Here is a 16,557-nt window from a genome sequence, read left to right on the forward strand (position 1 = left end):
TTAAAACCGGACTCACAGGAGAGGTTCAAATCATAGAAAGAGAGAGTGTCAGTCCTCTTGTACTTAAGTTGGCATAGTGCCATTTGTATTAAATTCGGATGCAATTCCTGTGTATCATAGTCAATAAGAAGGTCCAAGGAATACAGTACACCTGAAGTGAAACATCGGAATCTAAAACTGGAGTCACAGGAGAGGTTCACATCATAGAAAGTGAGAGTGTCATTAGTCTTGTACTTATGTCGCCATTGTGCCTTTTGTATTAAATTCGGATGCAATTTCTGTGTTTCATCGTCAATAAGAAGGTCCAAGGGATACAGTAAACCTGAAGTGAAGCTTCGGAATCTCAAACTGGACTCACAGGAGAGGTTCAAATCATAGAAAGTTAGAGTGTCAGTCCTTTTGTACTTAAGTCGGCATTGTGACTTTTGTATTACATTCGGATGCAAACTCTGTGTTTCATCGTCAATTAGAAGGTCCAAGGGATACAGTAAACCTGAAGTGATGCATTTGAATCTGAAACTGGTCTCACAGGAGAGGTTCAAATCATAGAAAGTGAGAGTGTCAGTCCTCTTGTACTTAAGTCGGCATGGTGCCATTTGTATTAAATTCGGGTGCAATTTCTGTGTTTCATCGTCAATAAGAAGGTCCAAGGGATACAGTAAACCTGAAGTGAAGCATCGGAATCTAAAACTGGACTCACAGGGGAGGTTCAAATCATAGAAGGTGAGAGTGTCTGTCCTCTTCTACTTAGGTCGGCATTGTGCCTTTTGAATTTAATTCCGATGCAATTTCTGTGTTTCATCGTCAATAAGAAGGTCCAAAAGATATAGTAAACCTGAAGTGAAGCATCGGAATCTAAAACTGAAGTCACAGGAGAGATTCAAATCATAGAAAGCTAGAGTCTCACTCCTTTTGTACTTAAGTCGGTATTGTGCCTTTTGTATTAAATTCGGATGCAATTTCTGTGTTTCATCGTCAATAAGAAGGTCCAAGGGATACAGTAAAGCTTAAGTAAAGCATCGGAATCTAAAACTGGACTCACAGGAGAGGTTCAAATCATAGAAAGTTAGAGTGTCAGTCCTCTATTACTTAAGCCGGCATTGTGCCTTTTCTATTAATTTCGGATGCAAAATCTGTGTTTCATCGTCAATAAGAAGGTCCAAGGGATACAGTAAACCTGAAGTGAAGCATCGGAATCTAAAACTGGACTCACAGGAGAGGTTCAAATCGTAGAAAGTTAGAGTGTCATTCCTCTTGTACTTAACTCTGCATAGTGATTTTTGAATTTAATTCCGATGCAATTTCTGTGTTTCATCGTCAATAAGAAGGTCCAAGGGATACAGTAAACCTGGAATGAACCATTGGAATCTAAGACTGGACTCACAGGAGAGGTTCAAATCATAGAAAATGAGAGTGTCAGTCCTCTTTTACTTAAGTCGGCATTGTGCGTTTTGAATTTAATTCCGATGCAATTTCTATGTTTCATCGTCAATAAGAAGGTGCAAGGTATACAGTAAACCTGAAGTGAAGCATCGGAATTTAAAACCGGACTCACAGGAGAGGTTCAAATCATAGAAAGAGAGAGTGTCAGTCCTCTTGTACTTAAGTTGGCATTGTGCCATTTGTATTAAATTCGGATGCAATTCCTGTGTTTCATAGTCAATAAGAAGGTCCAAGGAATACAGTAAACCTGAAGTGAAACATCGGAATCTAAAACTGGACTCACAGGAGAGGTTCAAGTCATAGAAAGTTAGAATGTCAGTCCTCTTGTACTTAAGTCGGCATTGTGCCTTTTGTATTAAATTCGGATGCAAACTCTGTGTTTCATCGTCAATTAGAAGGTCCAAGGGATACAGTAAACCTGAAGTGATGCATCGGAATCTGAAACTGGACTCACAGGAGAGGTTCAAATCATAGTAAGTTAGAATGTCAGTCCTCTTGTACTTAAGTCGGCATTGTTGCATTTGTATTAAATTCGGATGAAATTTTTGTTTCATCGTCAATAAGAAGGTCCAAGGGATACAGTTAAACTGAAGTAAAGCATCGGAATCTAAAACTGGACTCACAGAAGAGGTTCAGATCATAGAAAGTGAGAGTGTCAGTCCTCTTGTACTTAAGTCGCCATTGTGATTTTTGTATTAAATTCGGATGCAATTTCTGTGTTTCATCGTCAATAAGAAGATCCAAGGGATACAGTAAACCTGAAGTGAAGTTTCGGAATCTAAAACTGGACTCACAGGAGAGGTTCAAATCATAGAAAGTGAGAGTGTCAGTCCTCTTCTACTTAAGTCGGCATTGTGCCTTTTGAATTTAATTCCGATGCAATTTCTGTGTTTCATCGTCATTATGAAGGTCCAAGGGATACAGTAACCCTGAAGTGAAGCATCGGAGTCTAAAACTAGACTCACAGGAGAGATTCAAATCATTGAAAGTTAGAGTGTCACTCCTCTTGTACTTGAGTCGGTATTGTGCCTTTTGTATTAAATTCGGATGCAATTTATGTGTTTCATCGTCAATAAGAAGGTCCAAGGGGTACAGTAAACCTTAAGTGAAGCATCGGAATCTAAAACTGCACTCGCAGGAGAGGTTCTAATCATAGAATGTTAGAGTGTCAGTCCTCTTTTACTTAAGTCGGCATTGGGCCTTTTGTATTAAATTCTGATGCAATTTCTGTGTTTCATCGTCAATGAGAAGGTCCAAGGGATACAGTAAACCTGAAGTGAAGCATCCGAATCTAAAACTGTACTCACAGGAGAGGTTCAAATCATAGAAAGCAAGAGTGTTAGTCCTCTTTTATTTAAGTCGGCATTGTGGCGTTTGCATTAAATTCCGATGCAATTTCTATGTTTCATCGTCAATAAGAAGGTGCAACGTATACAGTAAACCTGAAGTGAAGCATCGGAATTTAAAACCGGACTCACAGGAGAGGTTCAAATCATAGAAAGAGAGAGTGTCAGTCCTCTTGTACTTAAGTTGGCATTGTGCTATTTGTATTAAATTCGGATGCAATTCCTGTGTTTCATAGTCAATAAGAAGGTCCAAGGAATACAGTATACCTGAAGTGAAACATCGGAATCTAAAACTGGACTCACAAGAGAGGTTCAAATCATAGAAAGTTAGAGTGTCAGTCCTCTTGTACTTAAGTCGGCATTGTGCCTTTTGTATTAATTTCGGAATCAAACTCTGTGTTTCATCGTCAATAAGAAGGTCCAAGGGATACACTAAACCTGAAGTGCAGCATCTGAATCTAAAACTGGACTCACAGGAGAGGTTCAAATCATAGAAAGTTAGAAGGTTAGTCCTCTTGTACTTAAGTTGGCATTGTGCCATTTGTATTAAATTCGGATGCAATTCCTGTGTTTCATAGTCAATAAGAAGGTCCAAGGAATACAGTAAACCTGAAGTGAAACATCGGAATCTAAAACTGGACTCACAGGAGAGGTTCAAATCATATAAAGTAAGAGTGTCAGTCCTCTTGTACTTAAGTCGGCATTGTACCTTTTGTATTAAATTTGGATGCAAACTCTGTGCTTCATCGTCAATTAGAAGGTCCAAGGGATACAGTAAACCTGAAGTGATGCATCGGAATCTGTAACTGGACTCACAGGAGAGTTTCAATTCATAGAAAGTTAGAATGTCAGTCCTCGTGTACTTAAGTCGGCATTGTTGCATTTGTATTAAATTCGGATGAAATTTCTTTGTTTCATCGTCAATAAGAAGGTCCAAGGGATACAGTAAAACTGAAGTGATGCATCGGAATCTAAAACTGGACTCACAGAAGAGGTTCAGATCATAGAAAGTGAGAGTGTCAGTCCTCTTGTACTTAAGTCGCCATTGTGATTTTTGTATTAAATTCGGATGCAATTTCTGTGTTTCATCGTCAATAAGAAGATCCAAGGGATACAGTATACCTGAGGTGAAGCATCGGAATCAAAAACTGGACTCACAGGAGAGGTTCAAATCATAGAAAGTGGAAGTGTCAGTCCTCTTCTACTTAAGTCGGCATTGTGTCTTTTGAATTTAATTCCGATGCAATTTCTGTGTTTCATCGTCATTAAGAAGGTCCAAGGGATACAGTAACCTTGAAGTGAAGCATCGGAGTCTAAAACTAGACTCACAGGAGAGATTCAAATCATTGAAAGTTAGAGTGTCACTCCTCTTGTACTTGAGTCGGTATTGTGCCTTTTGTATTAAATTCGGATGCAATTTATGTGTTTCATCGTCAATAAGAAGGTCCAAGGGATACACTAAACCTGAAGTGAAGCATCGGAATCTAAAACTGGACTCACAGGAGAGGTTCAAATCATAGAAAGTTAGAAGGTTAGTCCTCTTGTACTTAAGTTGGCATTGTGCCATTTGTATTAAATTCGGATGCAATTCCTCTGTTTCATAGTCAATAAGAAGGTCCAAGGAATACAGTAAACCTGAAGTGAAACATCGGAATCTAAAACTGGACTCACAGGAGAGGTTCAAATCATATAAAGTAAGAGTGTCAGTCCTCTTGTACTTAAGTCGGCATTGTACCTTTTGTATTAAATTTGGATGCAAACTCTGTGCTTCATCGTCAATTAGAAGGTCCAAGGGATACAGTAAACCTGAGGTGATGCATCGGAATCTGAAACTGGACTCACAGGAGAGTTTCAAATCATAGAAAGTTAGAATGTTAGTCCTCTTGTACTTAAGTCGGCATTGTTGCATTTGTATTAAATTCGGATGAAATTTCTTTGTTTCATCGTCAATAAGAAGGTCCAAGGGATACAGTAAAACTGAAGTGATGCATCGGAATATAAAACTGGACTCACAGAAGAGGTTCAGATCATAGAAAGTGAGAGTGTCAGTCCTCTTGTACTTAAGTCGCCATTGTGATTTTTGTATTAAATTCGGATGCAATTTCTGTGTTTCATCGTCAATAAGAAGATCCAAGGGATACAGTATACCTGAGGTGAAGCATCGGAATCAAAAACTGGACTCACAGGAGAGGTTCAAATCATAGAAAGTGAGAGTGTCAGTCCTCTTCTACTTAAGTCGGCATTGTGTCTTTTGAATTTAATTCCGATGCAATTTCTGTGTTTCATCGTCATTAAGAAGGTCCAAGGGATATAGTAACCCTGAAGTGAAGCATCGGAGTCTAAAACTGGACTCACAGGAGAGATTCAAACCATTGATAGTTAGAGTGTCACTCCTCTTGTACTTGAGTCGGTATTGTGCCTTTTGTATTAAATTCGGATGCAATTTATGTGTTTCATCGTCAATAAGAAGGTCCAAGGGATACAGTAAACCTTAAGTGAAGCATCAGAATCTAAAACTGCACTCGCAGGAGAGGTTCTAATCATAGAATGTTAGAGTGTCAGTCCTCTTTTACTTAAGTCGGCATTGTGCCTTTTGTAATAAATTCTGATGCAATTTCTGTGTTTCATCGCCAATAGGAAGGTCCAAGGGATACAGTAAACCTAAAGTGAAGCATCGGAATCTAAAACTGGAATCACGGGAGAGCTTCAAATCATAGAAAGTGAGAGTGTCAGTCCTCTTGTACATAAGTCGACATTGTGCCATTTGTATTATATTCGGATGCAATTTCTGTGTTCCATTGTCAATAAGAAGGTCCAAGGGATACAGTAAACCTGAAGTGAAGCATCGGAATCTAAAACTGGACTCAAAGGAGAGGTTCAAATCATAGAAAGTTAGAGTGTTAGTCCTCTTTTATTTAAGTCGGCATTGTGGCTTTTGCATTAAATTTGGATGCAAACTCTGTGTTTCATCGTCACCAAAATGGTCCAAGGGAAACAGTTAACCTGAGGTGAAGTATCGGAACCTCAAACTGGACTCACAGGAGAGGTTCACATCATAAAAAGTGAGAGTGTCAGTAGTCTTGTACTTCAGTCGTCATTGTGCCTTTTGTATTAATTTCGGATGTAATTTCTGTGTTTCATCGTCAATAAGAAGGTCCAAGGGATACACTAAACCTGAAGTGAAGCATCGGAATCTAAAACTGGACTCATAGGAGAGGTTCAAATCATAGAAAGTGAGAGTGGCAGTCCTCTTGTAGTTAAGTCGGTATTGTGCATTTTGAATTTAATTCCGATGCAATTTCTGTGTTTCATCGTCAATAAGAAGGTGCAAGGTATGCAGTAAACCTGAAGTGAAGTATCGGAACCTCAAACTGGACTCACAGGAGAGGTTCACATCATAAAAAGTGAGAGTGTCAGTAGTCTTGTACTTCAGTCGTCATTGTGCCTTTTGTATTACTTTCGGATGTAATTTCTGTGTTTCATCGTCAATAAGAAGGTCCAAGGGATACAGTAAACCTGAAGTGAAGCTTCGGAATCTCAAACTGGACTCACAGGAGTGGTTCAAATCATAGAAAGTTAGAGTGTCAGTCCTTTTGTACTTAAGTCGGCATTGTGACTTTTGTATTAAATTCGGATGCAAACTCTGTGTTTCATCGTCAATTAGAAAGGTCCAAGGGATACAGTAAATCTGAAGGGATGAATCGGAATCTGAAACTGACCTCACAGGAAAGGTTCACATCATAGAAAGTGAGAGTGTCAGTCCTCTTGTACTTAAGTCGGTATTGTGCCATTTGTATTAAATTCGGGTGCAATTTCTGTGTTTCATCGTCAATAAGAAGGTCCAAGGGATACAGTAAACCTGAAGTAAAGCTTCGGAATCTTAAAATTGGACTCACAGGAGTGGTTCAAATCATAGAAAGTTAGAGTGTCAGTCCTTTTGTACTTAAGTCGGCATTGTGACTTTTGTATTAAATTCGGATGCAAACTCTGTGTTTCATCGTCAATTAGAAAGGTCCAAGGGATACAGTAAATCTGAAGTGATGAATCAGAATCTGAAACTGACCTCACAGGAAAGGTTCAAATCATAGAAAGTGAGAGTGTCAGTCCTCTTGTACTTAAGTCGGTATTGTGCCATTTGTATTAAATTCGGGTGCAATTTCTGTGTTTCATCGTCAATAAGAGTGTCCAAGGGATACAGTAAACGTGAAGTGAAGCATCGGAATCAAAAACTGGACTCACAGGAGAGGTTCAAATCAAAAAAGTTAAAGTGTCATTCGTCTTGTACTTAACTCTGCATTGTGATTTTTGAATTCAATTCCGATGCAATTTCTGTGTTTCATCGTCAATCAGAAGGTCCAAGGGATACTGTAAACCTGGATTGAAGCATTGGAATCTAAGACTGGACTCACAGGAGAGGTTCAAATCATAGAAAATGAGAGTGTCAGTCCTCTTTTACTTAAGTCGGCATTGTGCGTTTTGAATTTAATTCCGATGCAAGTTCTGTGTTTCATCGTCAATAAGAAGGTCCAAGGGATACAGTAAACCTGAAGTGAAGCATCGGAATCAAAAACTGGACTCACAGGAGCGGTTTAAATCATAGAAAGTGAGAGTGTCAGTCCTCTTGTACTTAAGTCGGAATTGTGGCATTTGTATTGAATTCGGATGCACTTTCTGTGTTTCATCGTCAATAAGAATGGCCTAGGGATACAATAAACCTGAAGTGAAGCATCGGAATCTAAAACTGGACTCAGAGGAGAGGTTCAAATCATAGAAAGTTAGAGTGTCAGTCCTCTTGTACTTAAGTCGGCATTGTGCCTTTTGTATTAAATTCCGATGCAATTTCTATGTTTCATCGTCAATAAAAAGGTGCAAGGTATACAGTAAACCTGTAGTGAAGCATCGGAATCTAAAACTGGACTCACAGGAGATGTTCAAATCATAGAAAGTGAGAGTGTCAGTCCTCTTCTACTTATCGGCATTGTGCCTTTTGAATTTAATTCCGTTGCAATTTCTGTTTCATCGTCAATAATAAGGTCCAAGGTATACAGTAAACCTGAAGTGAAGCATCGGAATTTAAAACCGGACTCACAGGAGAGGTCCAAATCATAGAAAGAGAGAGTGTCAGTCGTCTTGTACTTAAGTTGGCATTGTGCCATTTGTATTAAATTCGGATGCAATTCCTGTGTTTCATAGTCAATAAGAAGGTCCAAGGAATACAGTAAAACTTAAGTGAAACATCGGAATCAAAAACTGGACTCACAGGAGAGGTTCAAATCATAGAATGTAAGAGTGTCAGTCCTCTTGTACTTATGTCGGCATTGTACCTTTTGTAATAAATTTGGATGGAAACTCTGTGTTTCATCGTCAATAAGAAGGTGCAAGGGAAACAGTAAACCTGAAGTGAAGCATCGGGATCTAAAACTGGACTCATAGGAGAGGTTCAAATCATAGAAAGTGAGAGTGGCAGTCCTCTTGTAGTTAAGTCGGTATTGTGCATTTTGAATTTAATTCCGATGCAATTTCTGTGTTTCATCGTCAATAAGAAGGTGAAAGGGATGCAGTAAACCTGAAGTGAAGTATCGGAATCTGAAACTGGACTCACAGGAGAGGTTCACATCATAGAAAGTGAGAGTGTCAGTAGTCTTGTACTTAAGTCGCCATTGTGCTTTTTGTATTAAATTCGGATGCAATTTCTGTGTTTCATCGGCCTTAAGAAGGTCCGAGGGATACAGTAAACCTGAAGTGAAGCTTCGGAATCTCAAACTGGACTCACAGGAGAGGTTCAAATCATACAAAGTGAGAGTGTCAGTCCTCTTGTACTTAAGTCGGCATTGTGCTATTTGTATTAAATTCGGGTGCAATTTCTGTGTTTCATCGTCAATAAGAAGGTCCAAGGGGTACAGTAAACCTGAAGTGAAGCATCGGAATCTAAAACTGGACTCACAGGAGAGGTTCAAATCATAGAAAGTGAGAGTGTCAGTCCTCTTGTACTTGAGTCGGTATTGTGCCTTTTGTATTAAATTCGGAAGCAATTTCTGTGTTTCATCATCAATAAGAAGGTCCAAGGGATACAGTAAACCATAAGTAAATCATCGGAATCTAAAACTGGACTCACAGGAGAGGTTCAAATCAAAAAAGTTAAAGTGTCATTCCTCTTGTACTTAACTCTGTATTGTGATTTTTGAATTTAATTCCGATGCAATTTCTGTGTTTCATTGTCAATAAGAAGGTCCAAGGGATACAGTAAACCTGGAATGAAGCATTGGAATCTAAGTTTGGACTCACAGGAGAGGTTCAAATCATAGAAAATGAGAGTGTCAGTCCTCTTTTACTTAAGTCGGCATTGTGCGTTTAGAATTTAATTCCGATGCAAATTCTGTGTTTCATCGTCAATAAGAAGGTCCAAGGGATACAGGAAACCTGAAGTGAAGCATCGGAATCAAAAACTGGACTCACAGGAAAGGTTCAAACCATAGAAAGTGAGAGTGTCAGTCCTCTTGTACTTAAGTCGGCATTGTGGCAATTGTATTGAATTCGGATGCAATTTCTGTGTTTCATCGTCAATAAGAATGTCCAAGGGATACAATAAACCTGTAGTGAAGCATCGGAATCTAAAACTGGACTCACAGGAGAGGTTCAAATCACAGAAAGTTAGAGTGTCAGTCCTCTTTTACTTAAGTCGGCATTGTGCCTTTTGTATTAAATTCCGATGCAATTTCTATGTTTCATCGTCAATAAAAAGGTGCAAGGGAAACAGTAAACCTGAAGTGAAGCATCGGAATCTAAGACTGGACTCACAGGAGAGATTCAAATCATTGAAAGATAGAGTGTCACTCCTCTTGTACTTGAGTCGGTATTGTGCCTTTTGTATTAAATTCGGATGCAATTTCTGTGTTTCATCATCAATAAGAAGGTCCAAGGGATACAGTAAACCTTAGGTAAAGCATCGGAATCTAAAACTGGACTCACAGGAGATGTTCAAATCATAGAAAGTTAGAGTGTCATTCCTCTTGTACTTAACTCTGCATTGTGCGTTTTGAATTTAATTCTGATGCAAATTCTGTGTTTCATCGTCAATAAGAAGTTCCAAGGGAAACAGTAAACCTGAAGTGAAGCATCAGAATCAAAAACTGGACCCACAGGAGAGATTCAAATCATAGAATGTCAGAGTGTCAGTCATCTCTTACTTAAGTCGGCATTGTGCCTTTTGTATTAAATTCCGATGCAATTTCTGTGTTTAATCGTCAATAAGGAGGTCCGAGGGATACAGTAAACCTAAATTGAAGCATCAGAATCTGAAACTGGACTCACAGGAGAGGTTCAAATCATAGAAAGGGAGAGTGTCAGTCCTCTTGTACTTATGTCGGCAATGTGGCATTTGTACCAAATTCGGATGCATTTTCTGTGTTTCATCGTCAATAAGAAGGTCCGAGGGATACACTAAACTTGAAGTGAAGCATCGGAATCTAAAACTGGACTCACAGGAGAGGTTCAAATCATAGAAAGTGAGAGTGTCAGTTCTCTTCTACTTAGGTCGGCATTGTGCCTTTTGAATTTAATTCCGATGCAATTTCTGTGTTTCATCATCAATAGGAAGGTCCAAAGGATACAGTTAAATTGAAGTGAAGCATCGGAATCAAAAACTGGACTCACAGGAGAGATTCAAATCATAGAAAGATAGAGTGTCTCTCCTCTTGTACCTAATTCGGTATTGTGCCTTTTGTATTAAATTCGGATGCAATTTCTGTGTTTCATCGTCAATAAGAAGGTCCAAGGGATACAGTAAACCTTTAGTAAATCATCGCAATCTAAAACTGGACTCACAGGGGAGGTTCAAATCATAGAAAGTGAGAGTGTCAGTCCTCTTGTACTTAAGTCGGCATTGTGCCATATGTATTAAATTCGGGTGCAATTTCTGGGTTTCATCGTCAATAAGAAGGTCCAAGGGGTACAGTAAACCTGAAGTGAAGCATCGGAATCATAAACTTGACTCACTGGAAAGGTTCGAATCGTTGAAAGTGAGAGTGTCAGTCCTCTTGTACTTAAGTCGGCATTGTGGCATTTGTATTAAATTTGGAGGCAATTTCTGTGTTTCATCGTCAATAAGAAGGTCCAAGGGATACAATAAACCTAAAGTGAAGCATCGGAATCTAAAACTGGACTCACAGGACAAGGTGAAATCATAGAAAGTTAGAGTGTCACTCCCCTTGTATTTGAGTCGGTATTGTGCCTTTTGTATTAAATTCGGGTGCAATTTCTGTGTGTCATCGTCAATAAGAAGGTCTAAGGGATACAGTAAACCTGAAGTGGTGCCTCGGAATCTAAAACTGGACTCACAGGAGAGGTTCAAATCATAGGAAGTTAGAGTGTCAGTCCTCTTTTACTTAAGTCGGCATTGTGCCTTTTCAATTCAATTCCGATGCTATTTCTGTTTTTCATTGTCAATAAGAAGGTCCAAGGGATACAGTAAACCTGAAGTGAAGCATTGAAATCTAAAACTGGACTCAGAGGAGAGGTTCTAATCATAGAAAGTTAGAATGTCATTCCTCTTGTACTTAAGTCGGCATTGTGCCATTTGTATTACATTCGGATGCAATTTCTGTGTTTCATCGTCAAACGAAGGTGCAAGGTATACAGTAAACCTGAAGTGAAGCATTGGAATCTAAAACTGGACTCGCAGGAGAGGTTCAAATCATAAAAAGTGAGAGTGTCAGTCCTCTTGTACTGATGTCGCCATTGTGCCTTTTGTATTAAATTCGGATGCTATTTCTGTGTTTCATCGTCAATAAGAAGGTCCAAGGGATACAGTAAACCTGAAGTGAAGCATCGGAATCCAAAACTGGACTCACAGGACAGGTTCAAATCATAGAAAATTAGAGTGTCAGTCCTCTTGTATTTAAGTCGGCATTGTGCCTTTTGTATTAAATTCGGATGCAAACTCTGTGTTTCATCGTCAATAAGAAGGTGCAAGGTATACAGTAAACCTGAAGTGAAGCATCGGAATCTAAAACTGGACTCACAGGAGAGGTTCAAATCATAGAAAGTGAGAGTGTCAGTCCTCTTGTACTTAAGTCGACATTGTGCCATTTGTATTAAATTCGGATGCAATTTCTGTGTTTCATCGTCAATAAGAAAGTCCAAGGGGTACAGTAAACCTTAAGTGAAGCATCGGAATCTAAAACTGGACTCACAGGAGAGGTTCAAATCATAGAAAGTGAGAGTGTCAGTCCTCTTTTACTTAAGTCGGCATTGTGCATTTTGAATTTAATTCCGTTGCTATTTCTGTGTTTCATTGTCAATAAGAAGGTCCAACGGATACAGTAAACCTGAAGTGAAGCATCGGAATCTAAAACAGGACTCACAGGAGAGGTTCTAATCATAGAAAGTTAGAATGTCAGTCCTCTTGTACTTAAGTCGGCATTGTGCCTTTTGTATTAAATTCGGATGCAATTTCTGTGTTTCATCGTCAATAAGAAGGTGCAAGGTATACAGTAAACCAGAAGTGAAGCATCGGAATCTATAACTGGTCTCACAGGAAAGGTTAAAATCATAGAAATGGAGAGTGTCAGTCCTCTTGTACTTATGTCGGCATTGTGGCATTTGTACCAAATTCGGATGCATTTTCTGTGTTTCATCGTCAATAAGAAGGTCCGAGGGATACACTAAACTTTAAGTGAAGCATCGGAATCTAAAACTGGACTCACAGGAGAGGTTCAAATCATAGAAAGTGAGAGTGTCAGTTCTCTTCTACTTAGGTCGGCATTGTGCCTTTTGAATTTAATTCCGATGCAATTTCTGTGTTTCATCATCAATAGGAAGGTCCAAAGGATACAGTTAAATTGAAATGAAGCATCGGAATCAAAAACTGGACTCACAGGAGAGATTCAAATCATAGAAAGATAGAGTGTCTCTCCTCTTGTACCTAATTCGGTATTGTGCCTTTTGTATTAAATTCGGATGCAATTTCTGTGTTTCATCGTCAATAAGAAGGTCCAAGGGATACAGTAAACCTTAAGTAAATCATCGCAATCTAAAACTGGACTCACAGGAGAGGTTCAAATCATAGAAAGTGAGAGTGTCAGTCCTCTTGTACTTAAGTCGGCATTGTGCCATATGTATTAAATTCGGGTGCAATTTCTGGGTTTCATCGTCAATAAGAAGTCCAAGGGGTACAGTAAACCTGAAGTGAAGCATCGGAATCATAAACTTGACTCACTGGAAAGGTTCGAATCGTTGAAAGTGAGAGTGTCAGTCCTCTTGTACTTAAGTCGGCATTGTGGCATTTGTATTAAATTTGGAGGCAATTTCTGTGTTTCATCGTCAATAAGAAGGTCCAAGGGATACAACAAACCTAAAGTGAAGCATCGGAATCTAAAACTGGACTCACAGGACAGGTTGAAATCATAGAAAGTTAGAGTGTCACTCCCCTTGTACTTGAGTCGGTATTGTGCCTTTTGTATTAAATTCGGGTGCAATTTCTGTGTGTCATCGTCAATAAGAAGGTCTAAGGGATACAGTAATCCTGAAGTGGTGCCTCGGAATCTAAAACTGGACTCACAGGAGAGGTTCAAATCATAGGAAGTTAGAGTGTCAGTCCTCTTTTACTTAAGTCGGCATTGTGCCTTGTCAATTCAATTCCGATGCTATTTCTGTATTTCATTGTCAATAAGAAGGTCCAAGGGATACAGTAAACCTGAAGTGAAGCATTGGAATCTAAAACTGGACTCACAGGAGAGGTTCTAATCATAGAAAGTTAGAATGTCATTCCTCTTGTACTTAAGTCGGCATTGTGCCATTTGTATTACATTCGGATGCAATTTCTGTGTTTCATCGTCAAACGAAGGTGCAAGGTATACAGTAAACCTGAAGTGAAGCATCGGAATCTAAAACTGGACTCGCAGGAGAGGTTCAAATCATAAAAAGTGAGAGTGGCAGTCCTCTTGTACTGATGTCGCCATTGTGCCTTTTGTATTAAATTCGGATGCTATTTCTGTGTTTCATCGTCAATAAGAAGGTCCAAGGTATACAGTAAACCTGAAGTGAAGCATCGGAATCCAAAACTGGACTCACAGGACAGGTTCAGATTATAGAAAATTAGAGTGTCAGTCCTCTTGTATTTAAGTCGGCATTGTGCCTTTTGTATTAAATTCGGATGCAAACTCTGTGTTTCATCGTCAATAAGAAGGTGCAAGGTATACAGTAAACCTGAAGTGAAGCATCGGAATCTAAAACTGGACTCACAGGAGAGGTTCAAATCATAGAAAGTTAGAGTGTCAGTCATCTTTTACTTAAGTCGGCATTGTGCCTTTTGAATTTAATTCCGATGCTATTTCTGTGTTTCATTGTCAATAAGAAGGTCCAAGCAATACAGTAAACCTGATGTGAAGCATCGGAATCTAAAACAGGACTCACAGGAGAGGTTCTCATCATAGAAAGTTAGAATGTCAGTCCTCTTGTACTTAAGTCGGCATTGTGCCTTTTGTATTAAATTCGGATGCAAATTCTGTCTTTCATCGTCAATAAGAAGTTGCAAGGTATATAGTAAACCTGAAGTGAAGCATCGGAATCTAAAACTGGACTCACAGGAATGGTTCAAATCATAGAAAGGGAGAGTGTCAGTCCTCTTGTACTTATGTCGGCATTGTGGCATTTGTATCAAATTCGGATGCATTTTCTGTGTTTCATCGTCAATAAGAAGGTCCAAGGGATACATCAAACCTGAAGTGAAGCATCGGAATCTAAAACTGGACTCCCTGGAGAGGTTCAAATCATAGAAAGTGAGAGTGTCAGTTCTCTTCTACTTAGGTCGGCATTGTGCCATTTGAATTTAATTCCGATGCAATTTCTGTGGTTCATCGTCAATAAGAAGTTCCAAAGGATACAGTAAAACTGAAGTGAAGCATCGGAATCTAAAACTGGACTCACAGGAGAGATTCAAATCATAGAAAGGTAGAGTGTCTCTATTCTTGTACCTAATTCGGTATTGTGCCTTTTGTATTAAATTCGGATGCAATTTCTGTGTTTCATCGTCAATATGAAGGACCAAGGGATACAGTAAACCTGAAGTGAAGCATCGGAATCTAAAACTGGACTCACAGAAGAAGTTCAAATCATAGAAAGTTAGAGTGTCAGTCCTCTTGTAGTTAAGTCGGCATTGTGATTTTTGAATTTAATTCCGTTGCAATTTCTGTGTTTCATCGTCAATAAGAAGTTCCAAAGGATACAGTAAACCTGAAGTGAAGCATCGGAATCCAAAACTGGACTCACAGGACAGGTTCAAATCATAGAAAATTAGAGTGTCAGTCCTCTTGTATTTAAGTCGGCATTGTGCCTTTTGTATTAAATTCGGATGCAAACTCTGTGTTTCATCGTCAATAAGAAGGTGCAAGGTACACAGTAAACCTGAAGTGGAGCATCGGAATCTAAAACTGGACTCACAGGAGAGGTTCAAATCCTAGAAAGTGAGAGTGTCAGTCCTCTTGTACTTAAGTCGACATTGTGCCATTTGTATTAAATTCGGATGCAATTTCTGTGTTTCATCGTCAATAAGAAAGTCCAAGGGGTACTGTAAACCTTAAGTGAAGCATCGGAATCTAAAACTGGACTCACAGGAGAGGTTCAAATCATAGAAAGTGAGAGTGTCAGTCCTCTTTTACTTAAGTCGGCATTGTGCATTTTGAATTTAATTCCGTTGCTATTTCTGTGTTTCATTGTCAATAAGAAGGTCCAACGGATACAGTAAACCTGAAGTGAAGCATCGGAATCTAAAACAGGACTCACAGGAGAGGTTCTAATCATAGAAAGTTAGAATGTCAGTCCTCTTGTACTTAAGTCGGCATTGTGCCTTTTGTATTAAATTCGGATGCAATTTCTGTGTTTCATCGTCAATAAGAAGGTGCAAGGTATACAGTAAACCAGAAGTGAAGCATCGGAATCTATAACTGGTCTCACAGGAAAGGTTAAAATCATAGAAATGGAGAGTGTCAGTCCTCTTGTACTTATGTCGGCATTGTGGCATTTGTACCAAATTCGGATGCATTTTCTGTGTTTCATCGTCAATAAGAAGGTCCGAGGGATACACTAAACTTGAAGTGAAGCATCGGAATCTAAAACTGGACTCACAGGAGAGGTTCAAATCATAGAAAGTGAGAGTGTCAGTTCTCTTCTACTTAGGTCGGCATTGTGCCTTTTGAATTTAATTCCGATGCAATTTCTGTGTTTCATCATCAATAGGAAGGTCCAAAGGATACAGTTAAATTGAAGTGAAGCATCGGAATCAAAAACTGGACTCACAGGAGGGATTCAAATCATAGAAAGATAGAGTGTCTCTCCTCTTGTACCTAATTCGGTATTGTGCCTTTTGTATTAAATTCGGATGCAATTTCTGTGTTTCATCGTCAATAAGAAGGTCCAAGGGATACAGTAAACCTTAAGTAAATCATCGCAATCTAAAACCGGACTCACAGGAGAGGTTCAAATCATAGAAAGTGAGAGTGTCAGTCCTCTTGTACTTAAGTCGGCATTGTGCCATATGTATTAAATTCGGGTGCAATTTCTGGGTTTCATCGTCAATAAGAAGGTCCAAGGGGTACAGTAAACCTGAAGTGAAGCATCGGAATCATAAACTTGACTCACTGGAAAGGTTCGAATCGTTGAAAGTGAGAGTGTCAGTCCTCTTGTACTTAAGTCGGCATTGTGGCATTTGTATTAAATTTGGAGGCAATTTCTGTGTTTCATCGTCAATAAGAAGGTCCAAGGGATACAACAA

This window comes from Schistocerca serialis, unplaced genomic scaffold, assembly GCF_023864345.2.
Source record: "Schistocerca serialis cubense isolate TAMUIC-IGC-003099 unplaced genomic scaffold, iqSchSeri2.2 HiC_scaffold_1417, whole genome shotgun sequence".
In the NCBI taxonomy this organism is placed as follows: domain Eukaryota; kingdom Metazoa; phylum Arthropoda; class Insecta; order Orthoptera; family Acrididae; genus Schistocerca; species Schistocerca serialis.